The sequence below is a fragment of the Corvus brachyrhynchos genome, unplaced genomic scaffold (genome assembly GCF_000691975.1).
Source record: "Corvus brachyrhynchos isolate BGI_N302 unplaced genomic scaffold, ASM69197v1 scaffold101, whole genome shotgun sequence".
Taxonomy (NCBI): Eukaryota; Metazoa; Chordata; class Aves; order Passeriformes; family Corvidae; genus Corvus; species Corvus brachyrhynchos.
Window position 1 is genome coordinate 20,591,519 of NW_008237239.1, and position 7,323 is coordinate 20,598,841.

A 7,323-nucleotide genomic window follows, 5' to 3' on the forward strand; every position below is an offset into this window, starting at 1 on the left:
CCCCCCCGGGCCACCCTTGCGGCCGGGGGGAGCCCCGGGCCGCGCGACACGCCCCGAAACTGAGGCAGCCGCGGTTTTTTGCGGGCCCGTAGGGGACTCAAGGAAACAAAAGGCGGTTCAGACACTTCCCATGGCTCGCAGTGGGTGTCACTGCCAGCGCTTGGATCTCCCTACAACCTCCAGCTTTCATACACTAATTGAAGGAGATACTGAGTATATCTATTATGTCCTAAGGAAGGAGTACACGGGTAGATCCCGGGTCGTGCAATGCCCTCTCAAGCTGCAGCAACTCGAATTCCACAGGCTCAGGCATCATTCCAAGGGGATCTCATCAATGCATACAAATATCTCGAAGGCAGGTGCCAAGGGGATGGTGCCAGACTCTTCTCAGTGGTGCCCAGTGTTAGGACAAGGAGCAATGGCTGTAAAGAAAACACAAATTCCACCTCAGCACGAGGAAGAATTTCTTTACACTGAAGGTGGCAGAGCACTGGCACAGCTGCCCAGGGAGGTTGTGGAGTCCCCCTCCCTGCAGACATTCAAATCCCACCTGGACTCGCTCCTGTGTCACCTGCTCCAGGTGACCCTGCCTTGGCAGGGGGTTGGACTGGATGGTTTCCAGAGGTCCTTTCCAATCCTAACAACTCTGTGATTCTGTGTTTCTGGGTATCTGCACCAGTGTTTTCCTGGGGAGGCCCTTCTCTGCTCTCTTCTCTCCAGTGTGCAGGTCTCTGTTTTGGAGCCACCTTTGAGCTTCTCCAGTGTTCAGCCATCCTTTGGGGATTGCTGAGGCTCTGCTACTTATCTCCTATTTGCTTCTTTATCCTCAGATTTGCCAAACATTTAAACATGTATATAGCGTCAGCACGCTTCAAGCAGAAACTGAAAACATCATAAAAGGTGTATTTGGTCCTGCCAGGTACTCAGACAATGCAGAATTTTGTTTCTCAACATGACTGGAAACAGATGTGTAAGGAAAAGTGTAATAAGGCAAAAATGTGATGAGACTTTACCAGTATATGCTGAGCATCTGGCGATTTGCAGGTTAAGAGCTTTCTGGTCTAGGACAGAGATGTAGCAGCAAATTATTACTTTTGTTCAGTTTCCATGGTATCATTTTTTTTCCACTTGATTTCAGCACGGTGTCTTCATAGCTGTTCCTCAGTAGTGGGTAGTGCTAGAGGTGATAAATCATCGTTTTGTTACCTCCTTTTGTCTTTGTTCCCATTAAGTAGGAGTGGATAGAAGGTGCCTGCAATGGAAACTAATTTTTTTCCTTCATCTTGAGGCTTTGATGGTGTGTGTGTGCGCTATTCCTTTGCTCATCACAGTAGTGGAGTTGGTGAGCCCTAAATATGACATGGGGGCCAGATTAGTAAATAGGTTTGTACCTCCAAAGGAAGGCTTAACGTCGGAGGAGATGATCCATATTGCCAACAACAGCACTGTGCATTTTTAGGAAGTAAAAAAGGAGAAATAAGCAAAACACACAGAGTCATCGTTCATCCAAATGATCTTGCTGCTGTTCTGCTTGACCAGAAGAGCTTAAACAGCAATCCTGGAATAAGAAATAAGGAAGCTCTAGTTTTTAACAATTAGAGCAGATACACTTCTCCTTCCATTCCATTTTGCATCCCCTACAGAAGTTTCTAGCAAAGCAAATGGGGTTTGCAGTTGCTGCACATCAGGGTTAAAAGCAGCATGCTTTCCATGGTATGTCCTTATATGTCAGTGCAGTTAATTTTGTACAGGAAAATTATTGAAAGCCTTTACATTTGACTCCCACCTGTATTTTTTGGGTTGCATTTTCCAGGATGTGTCTTTCACTGAAGTGTTACACTGAAATACTTTGAACACACTTTGCAAGTACTCCCGAGTTTGTGCTGCCTTCAAAGATGCTTTTGTGATGCAGTTTTCCCCTTCTCTCTGGTGCAGTGAATGCTGGCAGAGAGGTTTCACAGCTGAAAGCTGGGAAACGGAGCTCAGGGAATTACAGTGCCTAGTTGTGGCAGAATAAATTGCTTCCCCACTGACAACAGCAGTGCTCCTGACTGGGCAGCAGGCACTTGGAGTGGAAGAGCACAGAATTTATTTGCCTGCATCCCCGCAGAGTGGCAAGATCCAAGTGTACATCATATAGGGCATTTATCATAGGAGGGAATGCCAGTTGCTTGAAACAAGTGAAAGGAGCGAATAAAAGCTGGCTGCCTTTTCTGCTTTAAAGCTGAGATCTGGCTGCAGGATTTTTAGGCTCATCAGAACAGCCCTACTTCAGTATATTTAAGCATCAGGCCAGCCTCTTGTGTTTTAAAGTGGTACTGTCTCTTGCCCAGTTTCTCATGGATCCCAGGGTCCCTATAATGTTAATGTTGTAATTTATCAGTGTCCCATGGTGGTACTTGGCAAACAGCTTCAGCAAATTTCCCCAAAAACACAGGTGACGAAAGTTAGCTTGTTTGTTGGTTGAGGTTTTTTAACTCTCTCGCTGGAAATTCTCAGATTCATCCTTTTGATTTGCCATGGCAGCTGCAGTGCTACTTCCCCAAACGTCAGCTGTGAAAAAATGTCTTTATTGTTCTGTTTCCTCACAAGCACATCCTTAATTCTCACCTCTCCCTGGAAAGCAAGGTTGTCCCAGCACTGCAGCCCAAAGACGTGTCACTGCAGCGTGGTGTCGTGAGGCTTCCACAGCACTGACTCAGTAATTGCAAGGGACTGGTCCTCTTGTCGCAAGTTCGGAGCGAGAGAGCTCATGGGAGTGGAATCCCAAGCAGTGTGGGGTGGTTGCCACAGGTCCCCCAAAATACTGCCTCCTGCAAACACACCCATGGGGATATAAGTACAGGTTATGGCAGCGGAGCTTAATGCAAGCTCATGACGTGTGGAGCAAAGGAATCCCTCCCAACACTCATGGCATTTTTGTTTCCATGGGGGAAATCAGATAGCAAAAGACAGACAGTATAACCGAGGCTGTCCTTCCCTTGTGCCTGTGCTCAGTAGCTGGTACAATGGGTGTTGAATTCTAGGTGCTCTCTCAAGACAACTAATTTATTTAAGAATCACAGTGATTTCAAAATGTCCCATTTTCAAGCTCATTTGTCCTCCCTCCTCTGCTCAAACCGTGTCATCCCCTCTGTTTAGTCAGAACTTGTACTTACAGACCCCGGGAATAGGTGCAGGTAAAGAAATAAACAAAGAACATATTTCAGATTATCCTGGATGTTTTCTGTGCTTTGGGAAAATAAACTTCACTGTCATCACTTATGTCCTCACAAGTACTCACAACAAAAGGGTTTCTAAGAGACAGAAAAAATTCAAAAATGATTGGAAGGGAGCCATCTTCAGTCATCAGACTATCACAAGCAGCACATAAACCACATCCTCGGAAGCTGCGAACACCCGAAACTGGTGTTTTGTTTCTGTTATCGTAGCAACGGCAAGTCTGAACAGCAGGATGTGTGCTCACAATGCACGCTCGTTATTTCTCATGGTGCCTGTAACAAACTGCTCGTTATGAATAACCTTTCACCTTATCAAAACCTGATTGTTCTCATAAAAAAAAAGCAGCCAAGTAGTAAAAAAAAGTGTATGTATGTACAGATATGCGCCTCACAGAACAGTTTAATTATTATTCTATTCATTATCATCATTCACTGTTTCCATAGCATTTAAAAATAGAAATGAGAACAAGTCTCTCTCTCTCTCTCTCTGATTCTCTCTCCCTCTCTCTCTCGTGTCCCTTCCCAGCCCATAGGTTAAATAGCTTGAGTCATCCATAGGGTGTGTGCATGGCCAGGGGAGCGGTGCCTTTGTACAGGAAGAAATTGCTGAGGACGAGAAGATGGAAAAACTGAGCAGGCAGCTGCCGGTGCTAAGTCAGAGTTGAACTTTGCAGCTCACGTTCCACATGGGTACAACGCATACCAGCCCTGGGTGCAACAGCAGGAACTGCTGCAACCCCTCCTCAGCAAATGCTCACTGATACTCTCTCCGTAAAACAGCAGAACTAAGTAACAGCTGAAGAGTTACAATTATTGAAAGCTTTACATTTGACTCCCACCTGTATTTTTTGGGTTGCGTTTTCTAGGATGTGTCCTTCATTGAGGTGTTACATTGAAATACTTTGAACACACTTTGCAAGTACTCCCGGGTTTGTGCTGCCTTCAAAGATGCCAGCGGTGGGAATGGGAACTTGGAGCAGTGGAAGGGGGGATGCCTCAGGAGGATTGAAAAGCAGCAGGACAGTATCCCAATCAAATCACCTGCTGAAAAAAGTGCCTTGGCAGGGATAGGTTTGCCTTTGTGGATTGGTATGAACTGGGAAGGAGAGAGAGACAGCACGAGGAGCAAGGACGTATCAGTTTTAAACCCTAACAATGGGAGGAGGAAGATTCCTAGGTGTGATTATGAGGCTCAGAGGAACTCTATTAGCATTTTTAAAAATATGAATAATCTAATTTTTTAAAATTTTACTGCATTTGGGGGGAAGAAGGGGTTGTGCAGTTCTCAGTGTTTTCTCTTTTGTTGTTGTTGTTGTTGTTGTTGTTATGATACTGACCAGTTACAGCAGCTTTATCTCAGCTGAGTGAGATACCACATTAAGATGGTAGCAGTGAACTTGAGTGCACTTACAGGGGTGTGTAGTAATTAATCAAAGAGTGACACAGCTGGTCAGAAATATTTCCTTTTTTTTTTTGTAAAATACCTGAGTAGCATTCCAAGCCTCCACATTTTAGAAAGAAATAAAATGTAGATAATTATTAAAAAAAAAAGCTACACTAAACAACCACCCCCAAAAAAATGCACAAAAAAACTATCCTCTGTAGAACTTCATCATTATCTGTAAATGCAATGATTTAAAAGAATTAAATTTTTCTGGTGTTAAAACTCCCTTAAATTTCATAATTACATCATTTTTTTTCAAATGGCTTTAGATAAGATGACAAGCTTCTTAACCTAGATGAAATTCAGCAAGAAACAAGAGGACACATAATATTACTACAAATGGAAGCTTAATTGTTATTGCCAGCTTCCCATCCACCAGCGTTCATTCACTTGAAATCCAGCATTCCTTAGAAGGAAAGCATGGGTGAGCCACTTGCACAAGCCAGCAAAGAAAGGAACATTCCCAGAACAACAATGCAGGATTTGCACCTCTAATTGTGTCCCATATTTCTGTGTATAGATCAGAGCTAAAATGAAATTTGGTAGCAAGCTCTACCTGAGGCGTTTTTGCTTCTCCTCGTTCTGAGACGTTATCCGTGATAAATAAAACAGCACCACTACGAGGGGCAGGGTATTTGTGAAGTTGGGCACCAACAAGTAGGGATTAACCAGCACACTAGAAATAATGAACCTTGACAGATCTAGGGTTAAATATTTTAAAATTAGATCGAATCTTGTCGCTTAGCAACAGCCGCACGGGATGCTGCTGTCACTCAGAGGATGCTTCTCTGGGGAGCTCACATCACGCTCACAGAAAATGGGCTGTGATTGGGGCAAGGTGACATCATATTTTAAGGTAGCAGCCAACACGATTGCACTCAAGCTAATACCCAGAGATTTAAGGAAACATCTCCTCTTTCGGAACGGCTCAGCTCTGCCCACACCTCACCTGACCCAGGGAAGAGCCTGCGCGGAACAGCGGGACGTGTTAGCCAGCACAGCACAGCCAAACTCAACAGGTGGAGTTTTCATCCTTTAAATTACTCAGAGCCAAAAGAAAAGCAAAATGCCTGCTATTTGTGGAGGTCTGACTGTATTCAGAGCATGGAAACCTCCACCAGCAGTTCAGAAAACACGCACAAAGCCAGTGAGAGAGAATAAAATGTACCCTTACTGAAAATAACCAAAAATTCAGTTGGGCAAGCTAATTTTAGCACTTTCAACAACTGAAAACCTACTGGATTTTAGTAAGGAACCAAGATACCAAGTTAATTAAATTTTTAAAAAGCCTTTGAGGCACAAAATCTGTTTTTCAAAGCAATGCTGTGTTAAGGTTGGTACATGCACCTACAGAGATTTTTCTGAACACCTGCCTGGCAACTCTAAAGCACATAAGCACATCAGAGCATCTGAGGTTGGTCTGAGAGAAAACAACCTGCATTTTTAAGTATGAAAATACACAGATTCTTAACTGCTATCAGCAGTTCTGGAATGGATACAGAAATTGGGTATTCAGTCCAACCTAGTACAGTGCCCACTAGCACTTGGAGAGTCAAGGTATCAAGGAAATGGAGGTTATGGCAACCAGCAGAAGAGCAACACTCACGTAGACATACCTAGGTTTAGGAAACTGGATGTCCTTCTCCGAACATTGAAAGAGCACAGACAGGTCCTTCTTTCTTTATTTTGGGCAGGCTGTGCCAAAAAGTCTTTCCTGGTGAGCAGGAAGGTCACCAGGAGGGATCACAAAGATTGTGACAGATCTCATTAAATCAACCTCCAGGTCATGAACTTTGTCAGTGATGGAGGAGAACAAAGATAGGGACATATTAGTTGATAATAGGATTAGTCAAGCACATGTGGCCAGGTGAAGGCCATGCAGGCAAGCGTGCTGCAAAGGCAGGGAAATATTAAGGTCAGGTTTCAAAGTAAAGCACTCTAGAAGAGTGGTTTTTACTCCTCTCAGGCATGTGCCAGCAGGCTGACTTCAGTCTGGAACTGAGGTACAGAAAAGTGGTTAAGAGGAACGAAGATCATGTCTTCCAAACGGAAAACAAATAATTCTGGTTTGTTTAACAAGTCAAGAGTCTAAGGAGGGAAATGATTGCTTTTGTACTGATGCAATAGGAAAATAAACATGCCGCTGTTTAATGAAGAGCTGTTTAAACGAACCCTGGCAGAGGGTAGGTAGTAATTTTATGTCAGCACTAAGTAGTTTACAACAGTAAGAGCAGGCAGCTTTCAGGGGAGCCTTCTGGAGGAAAGGGGAGAAAAAAAACCCCAACCAATCTGAAGACCGAAAATTCAAGCAGAGGTGATATTGCTTCCCAGGTATGAGAACAACCCTCACGGGTAAAAACAAGGAAGATTTTTATGGTTAAATATGCTGGGAAAGTTCACAGTAACAGCATTACTGGACTACTATGTAATTATCTCTAAGCTACATGTATTCAGTCTGACTACTCAAAATAAGAACACTTACAGGTACCTGTAACCTCAAAACCTGTGAAAGAGTAACCATAGTCCGTGTCAAATTTAGACAACCATTTTTTCCAAATAAATGTAATCTATTAGGTATTTCTTCAACAACTGTCCTTAAAATACAGGTGGTGTAAGTGCATAATTACTTCAGTTAATGCTTTATTTTGAGAGTTGTGG